This window comes from Amborella trichopoda, chromosome 12 (assembly GCF_054954075.1).
Source record: "Amborella trichopoda isolate Santa Cruz 75 chromosome 12, AtrichopodaSantaCruz75HAP2 v2.0, whole genome shotgun sequence".
Classification (NCBI taxonomy): Eukaryota; Viridiplantae; Streptophyta; class Magnoliopsida; order Amborellales; family Amborellaceae; genus Amborella; species Amborella trichopoda.
This window is the reverse complement of record NC_142347.1, coordinates 4,961,220-4,973,416: the sequence shown is the minus strand read 5'-3', so window position 1 is coordinate 4,973,416 and position 12,197 is coordinate 4,961,220.

Genomic DNA, 12,197 nt, shown 5'->3' with positions numbered 1-12,197 from the left:
TACCTATAGTATGAGTGTTGTTGAGATGAAGATATTAAAATAGATGCGTGACAAAACAAAAAATGATAAGAGGTGTGATTTGGTTCAAATGGAAAGCTCTAAAAAGGAAGAAGCATGCCCAAAAGGACATATGGATAGAAGTATGAGAAAAAATATGATAGCCTATCGTCTTAGTGAAGGTGTGACCCTCAGTAGAACAGAATGGATGAACATGATTTGTTTGACCGACCCCAAATAATTGAGATAATGCTTAGATGATGATGATATGTGAAGGCATAATACTTGAGACTGAGGTTGAGATAGTGGTGGTAGCACCACTTAAACCTTAGCTTAATCCAAGTTTCTGTTTCCACTGACGTATTCGAAAACTATTCACTACTACTAAAAATGGGTAAGGCCCATATTCCCCTCAGATATTACCCAAAAAAAAAAAAGAAAAAAACGAAATATGGCAATATGGCCAGCGTTACTTTGTTATCTATTACCGAATTAATTTATATGGTGTTTGTAGATGGTAGTGGCTATATAAATCAGACAGGAATCGATCACTACAACAAACTCATTGGTGCACTCGTAGCCAAAGGTACAGCAATCTCTCTCTCTCAATTGGATCTCTTGTTGTGAAAAACATCTTTCGTCTTTAACTTTAGTAGAGAAAATCCCGCTCTCTCTCTCTCTCTCTCACACACAATTTGATTACTTGTGAAAACCTTTGGTCATTTTATGATAAATCTCGGCCGGACTTGGACCTGTAAAAAAAAAAGGGATTTGGATCCAAACCCAGATCCAATCAGACTTAGACCTGGACCTCATTGGACCTGGACCTAACCCAAGCAAAAAGAACAATATATATAATATGGAAAAAGCTGAGTTTAGCCCACTAGCTCATATAAACATATGAGCCCAACGGTCCAGATTGAATCTGGGTCGATCTGACTACTATAGATGTCCAGCAGTGTTTGAATTTTATTTATTTTTCTACAAATCCAAATCACTTGAAATTTTAGACGTGTGTTTATAAAAACTAGGTGAATCTTTGAAAAAATATCAAAAAAATATTTTACATGAAATAAATTAACCAAAATACCCTCCAAAAGTTTCGAGGCTATTTTGTTCATTGTTTTTTATGAATAACTATTTTTATTTTTTTATTAGGTGTGCATTGATGAGAAGTACGCATACCTAAAATTTTAAATGATTTGAATTTGTAGAAAAATAAGTAAAATTCAAGTATTACCGGACATCTGTGATCTTCAGATCGACCCAGATTCAATTTGGACTATTGGGCTCATTTGTTCATATGAGCTGGTGGACTAATTCCAGCTTTTTCCTATATATATATATGTGTGTGTGTGTGTGTGTGTGTGTGTGTGTGTGTATGTGTGTGTGTGTGTGTTATCTTAAATATATACATGTAATATTTAAATATTATACCGAAAATATATAGTTATATTTATTTAAGGAATTGTCTACAAAAAGATCATTCATCTTTTATAGATAAAGATCACAATTATTCTCACTCCTTAGATGTCAAAGTGAATGGCTTGGACTGAGTCACAAAGTAATAATATTTTTTTTTTTTTTAAACTTTGTGTATATTCAATAACACTCTTATAACCACCTATTTTGAAATTTAAGGGACAATAATGATTGTGACTTCTATGTACAAAAGATAAAAGGGTTTTGTTAGGCTACGCCACTTCGTTGTCTATACCCTTATAGTTCTCAACATTTTTAGACACTTAGATACCTTTATCTTATAGTACAGTAACCTTTTGTTTAGGGGTATTTTAAGTAATTAGCCAAAGGTAAACTAGGAATTTTTAATAGAAACAAAAGTATTTATTAACAATAGTGGACAATAACATCACAGATATATTATATAACATCACCTATTGTTTTTTAACTACTAATACAATGCCACTATTTTTTTATAAAAATATCCATTCTACCATTCTAAATGACAAAAAATGAAAAATTTTGTATTACAATTCAAGGGTATTTAAGAATCAAAAAATGTTGAGGAATTTAAGGTATACACCACATTGTAGCCTAAAACAACCCTTAAATAGTCTCTTTGTAGGCAACCCCTTTATTTAAATATTATTAAAATATTATATAGTAAATATTATAGATGATGTTTCCAATAGGGCCTAGGATTATAGATGATGTTTCCAATAGGGCCTAGGCTTTATGAATATAAAATAAAGCCTCACCTCAAATCCTTATGAAGAATGCCCTTTCGGCATCAGAAATCTTCATGATAGTTCAAAAATTAACCTCCAATACTGCTAATAAAATTTGAAACTCAAAAAATGATTCAGATCTTGTTGATATGTAAACACTTATTTCTAGGGTGAAATGGATGGTCCTAGATGATTTGTTAGCATATATACTATTTTTAAAATTTAAAATCCTATTTTTTTTTGCAAATCACAATGTTCAAGCTAAGATGATCGATTTAAAGTTTCTCAACACTTGATTAGCAATTTTTGATAAGTTATGAGGTGCAGCTTTACTTAATTTGATCGGACTACAGCCCCATCAAACCATTTTCCAAATATTATTTATATAATAACACTATTTGAATCGGGGCTGGGTCGCGTCCACATGGATCTAGACCCAAACCCAAATAGTATTCGGATCGGATATTTGGACCCGGAACCAACCCACAGGGTCCAATTATTGGACCCATACTTAGATCCGGGTCGGGTCCGGGTCCAGGTCCGGGTCCATTTCCATCCCTACATATCTTGTATTGAAAAATCTCATTGGTCTTTAAGATTAGTAGAAATAATCTCTCTCTCTCCCTCTCTCTTAATTTGAACATTGCAATCATATCTAACAGTAGTAAATGGTTTTTAAGTAAAAAGAAACTCTCTCTCCCTCTTAATTTCAACATTGCAATCATCTCCACCTAATAAAGAAATTTTGCAGGCATTGAACCCTATGTCACCCTCGAAGACAAATACATTGGATGGCTCAACTCAACAATCATATAATATATTCCATTTTTTTAATCTTTCAATTTCAACAACAAATGATAACAATAATATGTGAAAAGATTTCAGTGTTTCTTTGCTACAACTCCATATGGCCAGCTCATGAACCATCCTATTCCTACCGACATTGAGCTGAAGAATGGCACATCTCGGCCATCTGTTGTTGGCATTAGGTGGTTGAGGAGTTGAAGCATATTGTTTAATGCCAAACTTTCAGCATAATAGATTTTCCATAAAAATATATTCATTGTTGCTGCTGCTGCTTGTTGAAATAACCTGCCCTTCAAAGTGCTTGTGGAACATGTTTGGTGGGTGATTGTTGTTTGTTATTTTCCTTCTCAAACAGAGCAGATTTCGCAAATTATGCCGAAACATGCTTCCGATTTTTCGGCGATAGGGTGAAGCACTGGATCACTTTCAATGAACCACACACCTTTGCCATTTAGGGCTATGATGTAGGTCTACAAGCTCAAGGAAGATGCTCTATTCTCCTTCACCTCTTTTGTAGATCCGGAAATTCGGCCACAGAACCCTCCATTGTTGGGCATAATGTTCGTCTCTCACATGCTACAGTTGTTGACATAAGTAGAAGAATATACGAGGTAAATATTTCACCTTTTTGGTGAAATTATACAATAAGATAGTTTGCTAAGAAGAAAACAAGAGTCGCCTGATGTGATTCGGGCGGTTGGGACCTAGTCACCTAGCGTAAAATCGGGTGGTTCGTAGTTCGCCATTGATAAAGAAAAGCCTTGTGGATAGAAATGACGCATTCAATCCTCCAATTGGTCAAAAGACTTAGTCAGAGGTAGTTTCAATCTAAAATTTTGATAACCATCTAAAAATTACTATATGATTATTTTCCAAAAAAAAAAATTTGAAGTTTGATTTTTTTAGCCTTTAAATCTCACCATCTAAAAAATGGATAGTCTCTGTTCAATTTCGAGATATTATTTATTTCAAGCACATATAAGGTGCAATTAAGGATTTTTATTTATTTATTTATTGAAATTAATCTATGGGTTGAAGACGCTACATCCCCATAATTTGGAGTTCTAAAATTAATTTTACTTGAGAAATAAATGAACATTATACTCCCATGAAATGAAATATAATATCCTTTGGCTTACATTAGATGGGTTTTGGTGTTTGTGACCACTTTATAGGAAGGGGACTGCATACACTCGGTTTTTCTTATTTACTTGTTTCTCTTTTAATGGCATTTTATTGATTGTTGAAAAATGGTGCTGAAATAATTTTCTTATCAAAATTTAGAAGATGCAGTTTCTAAAAGGTTTAGGTTTTTTTGAAAACAAAGTAAATCCTCCCCTCAAATGCTCTTTTGGAAAGCACTTTGGGCATCGGAAATCTCTATTATGGCTCTAAAATCAATTTCGATCACCGAGTATGAAAAACTTAACAAATTTAATGGTATAGATCTTGTGGATCCCTAAACATTTATTTTTAATGGATGGTCTAGATAATGTGTTACAATATACACTATTTTTAAGTTGTGAATCTTTTTTTTTTACAACCATCATGATCAAGGTCGAGATGATGGATTTGAGGCTTATCTGATGCCAGAACTACATTTTTTGGAGAGTTTTGATTTGGATTTGGATCTGAAACTCCACAACACCATCATCTCGACCTTGGTCATTATGATTGTGAAAATAAAAAGATTCACGACCAATTTTTCCCATTAGGATTTGGATTTGGATATGAAAAATATACATGGGATCCCGAACCAGACTTGATCTAGATCGAAAATATTCAGATCCGAATCCGAATCCAAACAGTATACATGGGATCCAGATTTAGATCCAATCGGATCCAAAAATATATTTTTATATATTCTTTTATATATAATGTAATATAAAATAATACTATATAACATAGGGAAATGTATCTATATGTAAAATAATTGGATCGGATCTGGATCGGATCCGCCTATACATGAATTCGATCTGAATTACTCTTTGGATCTAAATTTTGGATCCGGATTCAACCTATCAGATCCAACTCTTGGATTTAAACCAGGATCCGGGTAAGGTCGTAAACTGTGTTTCATATCCAAAATGGGTGAATTCTCAGCTCTATTTAATATGTCCGAGGGAATAAAATTTACTGTTTTCTCTGATCAAATCTATTGTATCCATGAGAGCCTGAAATTGGGACGTGGTTTACCTAACCAAGCGCTCAACCTGAAAAAAGGCAAAGCAACAACATTCACATCAATACGAAAAAAGTCACAACTTAGAGCTGCACACAGACCATCCAACTTTTCTTTTCCTAGGATAGATCTAGGAACTCGAATATTTTTTCTTTTAGTTTTTTAAAGTAATAATTCGGTGCTTACAAAGTGGATCCCAAAATTTCAGATAAAAAAAATCCCTTGAAGAAGGATATTTGCCCAACAGAGTTCCAACTTCTAACTATTTTTTCAATTTTCTCTATTTTTTGAATGCTATAGATAGAACATTTCCTTACCTTCACATCCTCTTCCACTTTAATCTAAACATCTCTTCTTTCTATAATGTCTCTCTCTTAAACCTCTCTCTTGCCGTGAGTTTAAGAGAGAGAGAGAGAAAAAGAGATGTTTAGATAGAAGGGAGAGAAGTTTAGATAAAAAGGACACAAATATAAAGAGGTGTGTTTGGTCAAAAGGGGCTTATTTGAGTTCAAAAGATTAGAAGATACAATAATTTGAAGTCATATGTTGTCAAAAAGATTTTGAAAGCTTGGGTCTCTTGATAAATGGGTTTTTTAAAATAAGGTGTATGGAGAAATTTTCTCTTTAATTTTTTATTCCAACTCATAATCATGTATCTTACAAATTTTTTTTTTAAACTAAATAAAAAACAGTGGTAAATTGTAAAGCAATTCCTCTCCAACATATTTTGACAAATTTCCCCTTTCTATTATCCCCTTGCAGTAAGCCAGGCAAAGCAACAAGGGTCCATTGGGATCTCATTTGATGTGATGTGGTATGAACCCATGTCTAATTCCTTAGAAGACATCGCCGCAACTCAAAGAGGTCAAGATTTCCAATTCGGATGGTAATTAACCTGCCCATTTGACAGTTGTATTTTTCTCTTAAATTCTCTTGAAAATGTATACAATGAGACCATTTACTTTCCATACAAGGAGGTCACAATTGTCATTGGCCGTTAGATTTGATATCAGATGGTTGAAGATGTGTCAATGTTTGGGCACAAAGTCTAAAATAAGATTTTTCGGATGTTGCAATACACTTTCATCTATTGGATTTCATAGCGCGATTGGGACCTCCTTGTATAAAAATAAATAGTCTCATTATAGAGTCCCATTAATTAAATAATAATTTAGAACATAATTTAAATTTTTGAGAAATATTGATTGGTAATTTATTTTTTAACTATTGCTTTAGTTTAAATAAATAAAATAACTCTAAAAGTGTAATAACAAATAAAGAGATAAAGAAACATAGAAATACAAGTGATTGATTAAGCTATCTTCATTTCAAAATCTCATAAGCATGTGGTACGTTGGTGAGTTTGTGCACACACGTGCTTATTTACATATGAGAGAGAGAGAGGGGGGTGTGATGAAAGTATTGTGTACCAAAAAAAAAAAGAGATCATGAAATTTTTTTAAACAAGTGATAAAAATGTTTGAATTAAGTGAGCTCCTTGATCCGACTCAAGAGAGTCCGAGTTTGGCCGAGAAAGTTTTGATAAGTAAAATTAAGAACTTATTTGAAACCTAGAGACTTGGGCGATTCCAGGGTATTTTGGCCCCAAATCGCTTGGCCCCTGATTTGGTCTGGATAGGCTAATATTGGTTAAGCGATTTTCTAAACATTGGCTCAAACCTTTAAAAGCCCATGTCAGGACTCGGGCTTGCCAGGGTCTTAAGCCCGAGTTAGAGGCCGGCCTACAAAAACAGCATGCCACTTCCATATCTCCACAGTTTTACGTTGAATCTCTAGATCTATACGTGCATGTGCATGTGTGTGTGCGTGTGCGTGTACGTGTACGTGCTATGTTGTGCTGATTTTCACTAGAGTGACATCACTATAGTGACAACAAATTTCGATGAACAAATTGCAAGTTCATGGACCCTTTGTTTTTCGGGGACTATCCGAGCTCAATGAAAACTCAGGTTGGAAGCCGTTTGCCACAATTCAGCAAACCCCAATCTGCTCTGATTAAGGGTTCCATAGACTTTGTGGGCATCAATCACTACGCAACTTATTATGCCCATAAAAACACCTCTAACATTATTGGTGTCCTTCTCAATGATTCCCTATTAGACTCTGGGGCTCTCACCCTACGTAATTCTCATCTATTTGGATTTCAATTGCTTCTTTAAAATTCAATAAATTGGATTAATTTAGCCTGATTTTGGAAATTTTAATTTGGATTTATTTTGGAAATTTTGATTTTGTTTTTCTAAAAAATTTGCCTTAATTTTTGAAAAATTAAGTGAAATTTGATCAGAGCGTATTTCACGAGGATGTGGTTGTATGAGGCAACACCTGAAATAACCATCTTGAAGATGGATTGAGGATCCAAAATACCTTTTGGTGACTTGTAGATCCATTTATGCCCTAACTATGGAAATTAAAACTCCAAAAATTGTGCAAATCTAGTGTGTATGTATAAAGACTTGAAATGGATGGTCCAGATGAAATGGTACAATATAAACTATTTTTTAAAGCTCGAAATCCATTTTTACCAGATCCATGATCATAGAAGTGGAAATGATTCATTTGTAGAGTTTCCAATGCTTTCGAAGGTGATTTTTTATGATCTAGAGGTGAACATGATGGATTTCCAGTGCTTTTACCCCTGAATTTTAGGTGTTGTCACAAGCAACCTCAGCCACACCAAAGCCTCATCAAATTTGATGGCTTTATCAATTTCAATTTTTTGTTCCCAAGTTTCCAATAACCCTATATTATGAGTGGGCAGTGCTGCTCATCTTTTGGCATTACTATTGTTGTTTTCCCTTTAAATCTTTCGAACTTCTTATTTTTGGCTTCTATGTGTATCTGTTACTCACTATTTCCTTTGATGCATTTACAGCTTTTAGAAATGGTCAACCCATTAGAGACAAGGAACGATTCCAGCTCAAACCTCGTTACTTCAATGAATATTATTAATACATAAAACAATTGGTATTGTAAAAATATTATATGCTTCCATGGTTGAGGAGCAAAATGAGCATTTGCTCTAGGAGTGAAATCAAAACCCTAGCTGGTACTTTGAAGCAGTGGTTTAAAAAACAGATTGGTACTCTAGATTGGGCATCCCAAAAACCCATCCAGATTGGTGAATCAACGGTTTGGATCGGGAATCGACCGAATCGATCGGATTCAACAATAAAAAAATCCAAAAAAAATATTCAAAATCATTATAAATGTTGTTTTTTAGGAATCCAATAAGAAATTAAGGTACAACATTATTAACTTTCATTTGTTTTCATTAATATGTGACTAATGAGATATTTTTTCCCTGTATGAACTTATATTAACCATTAAATCACAAAAAAAACAAAATCATAGAATTATCATGGATGCAGTATATAATCATACATGGACTACAATAAAGAATGGGTTAAATCGATAAAAAAATGGCCACTAAAATCTTGAATTGGCAGAAACACTAATCCACTAGAAAAACCCCAAACTATTACAACCTAACTAACTATAATCCAAACTTATTACAACCTAACTAACTATAATCCAAACTTATTACAACCTAACTAACTATAATATTATATACTGAAATTGAAATTGTTGGTTTACATTTTATAATTATTTTACTATACAATAATAACAAATCCAAAATATCTTATAATACCATCTAATTTAAAATATATTATTAACAACTGTAAGAAAAAATAGTACATTACGTAATTTATAATGTAAAATTAATAAATAAAATATAAGATTTGGATATCAATGTAAAAATTATTAGAATACGTACCAATTTTCAAAATAACACTTTATTTTTTCAAAAATCTAATATAAAGGTTTCTAGAATAAATTTAGTAGAAGAGATTGTTATGAGAGAGAGAGAGATTTCAAATGGCCTCATTGTATGAACCCTATCTTTAAATTAATATTCCTAAATTTATGTTAAAGACCATCATATTATAAAAATAAAAAATATAATTAGAACATTTATTCCAAGGTAAAAAAAAAACTAACAATAGGCATTCATTATAATTAGACTATTTATTTTTGGGTAAAAAAAATTCTAACAGTAGGCATTCTTAGATGAGAGAGAGAAAACGAGCTAATATGCTCCAAGCCTATATTGTATGGGTGCAGTTGGCATACAGCCGCATTCGTAGCTGTAGAGGTAAAGTGGACCTTCAGATTTTATCATGGTATATAATTTTGATGTAAAATGTTCTTAGGATTATCTCAAAATCAATTTTTATATCTAATTATAAAACTTAAAATTTAAAAAATGATTGAAATCAAGTAGATTTATAAACATATGAAAATCTTGAAAATGGACAGTGTAAATAATATATCGTAAAATGCACTATTTCTAGGACTTAAAATCTTTTTATTTTTCATGGTCATACATCTCAATGTTGAGATGATCAATCAAAGGGTTTTTCAACATTAAAACTACCTTTTTTGATGGATTTTTGAGGTGCATCTGTAGTTTTGCATTATAAAGTTTCATCCTTAGGGACCGTTTGGGTACCTGAAAATCATTACGTGACAATAGATTACAAGAAAATATGACATTTCCACTGTTTGGGTACACTTAATCGTAAGGAAATGGAAAGATATTACGCTAAATTTCCCCAAAAATTAGAACCCAAAAATAAAAAAATCCATTACGCACGGTGATAGGTGAAAATCTATTACGACGAGTAATTTTGGGAAATCTTTGGCGTGCGTTTTTGCCTATTCTATTCTTGATTAAAAAAATCTTCTAAGCCCTCTCTTTATAATATCTTGGTGATCCCTCCCTTTTTAAGCTTGTCCCCTTATCTAAAGGCATCAGCTCTCATATAAAAACAAAAAAATAAAAATACAAATTAGTAATCAATAATAAATTACACCACACAAATCATAATAAAAGTTTCACACAACATAATGTGATCCCTCCTTTCTAGTTTACTAATCAAACTTCTTCCCATTTTTTAGCTCGTATTCTACAGATTTTGAATTTAGTATCATAAATTTATTTTTTATTTGAAATTACATAAAGAGACATTTGAAAGACTTCTATAAAAAATAAATAAAAATAAGGCTTATCATAATAAAATTATGTTATTCCAATCATATTGTTCCAATGATTTATCATGTTGAAACCAATGTCATGTTAGAAAACATGTGATTGCATATAAGTGCCAAAGGCACTTAAAATAAGTAGGAAATAGTGTCATGATTGTAAAATGGTATAAGTTATTATTAGAAAATCTTTTTAGAATGGTGATAATGTTATTATTAGAAATCTTTTTGGAATGGTGTGATGATGATTTTAATTCAGTATTTTAGTGGAATTTTGTGACAAAAGAGAAGGAAATGATAATTATGCATTTTAGTGAAATTTTGTGACAAAAAGGAAACAAATGATAGTTTATAGGCACATGCTAGTAAAATGTTGGTAATGCATTTCCTATATTTCTTCCAGACATAGCCAAACAATAACAATGTATTTCCCAGGTAGCATCTAAATATTACCCAAACAGTAACAATTTATTTACAGGTAATGTATTACGAATTATATTTCCAAGTATCCAAACGGCCCCTTATATAAACTTTTTCTATTGTATTACCTTTACATGTCTAATTTGAGCTTACAATAATTGCAGCTCAAATTGCATCCTTATATAAACTTTTTCCATATTATATTACTTTTACATATCTAATATAAGCTTACAATAATCGCAGCTCAAATGCATTTATTTTTTTTTGACAAGCAAAATAAGAAGATGGCGCTGCCCAGGCTCAGGCCAAGTACCTTCAATGTGTAAGAAAGACGTGATAACCAACTACACCACATGCCTACTTGTTGTATTATTCACATGAATAAAAGCCTGAAAGCCTTTATTGTATTGCCTTTGAATCACAATAAGTACCATGCTCAAATCCCACATCAAAAAAATGAAGACGTGAATAAAACCTTCCTCAGTACTACACACATTGCATGCTTGAAAAGCATGATGAAGCATGAGGCAGTGTGCCCAAGGATACGTGGCGCTAGGGGCTCATGGTTGATGGAGACATACGTCGCCATGTGATTGTTTCCATTTTTATTGAAAATGATAAAAATGTCTATTGTTCCCATTTTTATTGAAAATGATAAAAATGCCCTCGACCCTGCCGGATTCCGTTTTATAGCTGGATCTGGAACAGTCCAGCTGATACCCGATCCGAATCACGACACATGTGGCGATGTGATTGTTCCCATTTTTATTGAAAATGATAAAAATTCCCATTGTTCCCATTTTTATTGAAAATGATAAAAATGCCCTCAACACGGCCGGATTCCGTTTTATAGTTGAATCTTGAACAGTCCAGCCGATACCCGAGCTCAGTTCCAGATTGAATCGGTGTTTTTTTGAACTTTTGAACACCCAAATTTGGTGATATGAGCTGCCTAATTTGGCTATCAACCTAAGAAAAAAAAGGAAAAAAGAAAAAGAATATACGATACGCACCTTAGAACTGCATGAAAAGCTTCACATTGAGGACTGCAAACAAATTGTCTAAATGGTCTGATCAAAATGATTAGCACTAAAAAACTGTTTCTTTTAATTTTATAACACTAATATGGTTATTTAAAGGAAAGTATATAATGAAATCATTTACCTTTGATATAAGGTGGTTATAGTTAATCTTAGAAATTGGTTGACTGCTTTTGTTTCATTGATCATGTTTAAAGTTCAAAAGAATTTTTTCAAACTTTGTCACACACTCAAGCTATCAGATTTCCCATCATATGGATATAAGTAAGTGTGACCTCCCTATACCAAAAGATAAATGGTCTCATTGTATACAAGACCCTAAGGTCATTGACCCTAGGAAGCATATGTAAATTCTGCTCCCAAGGGAACAAAATGTACATTTGCTCCCTTGGACCAAGACCTTCATATTATTATTGCTACTTCTACTCATTCATTCGATGATAATGATGATGGTGATGTTGATAATGGAGCTAACAGTGATATTAGAAAAGG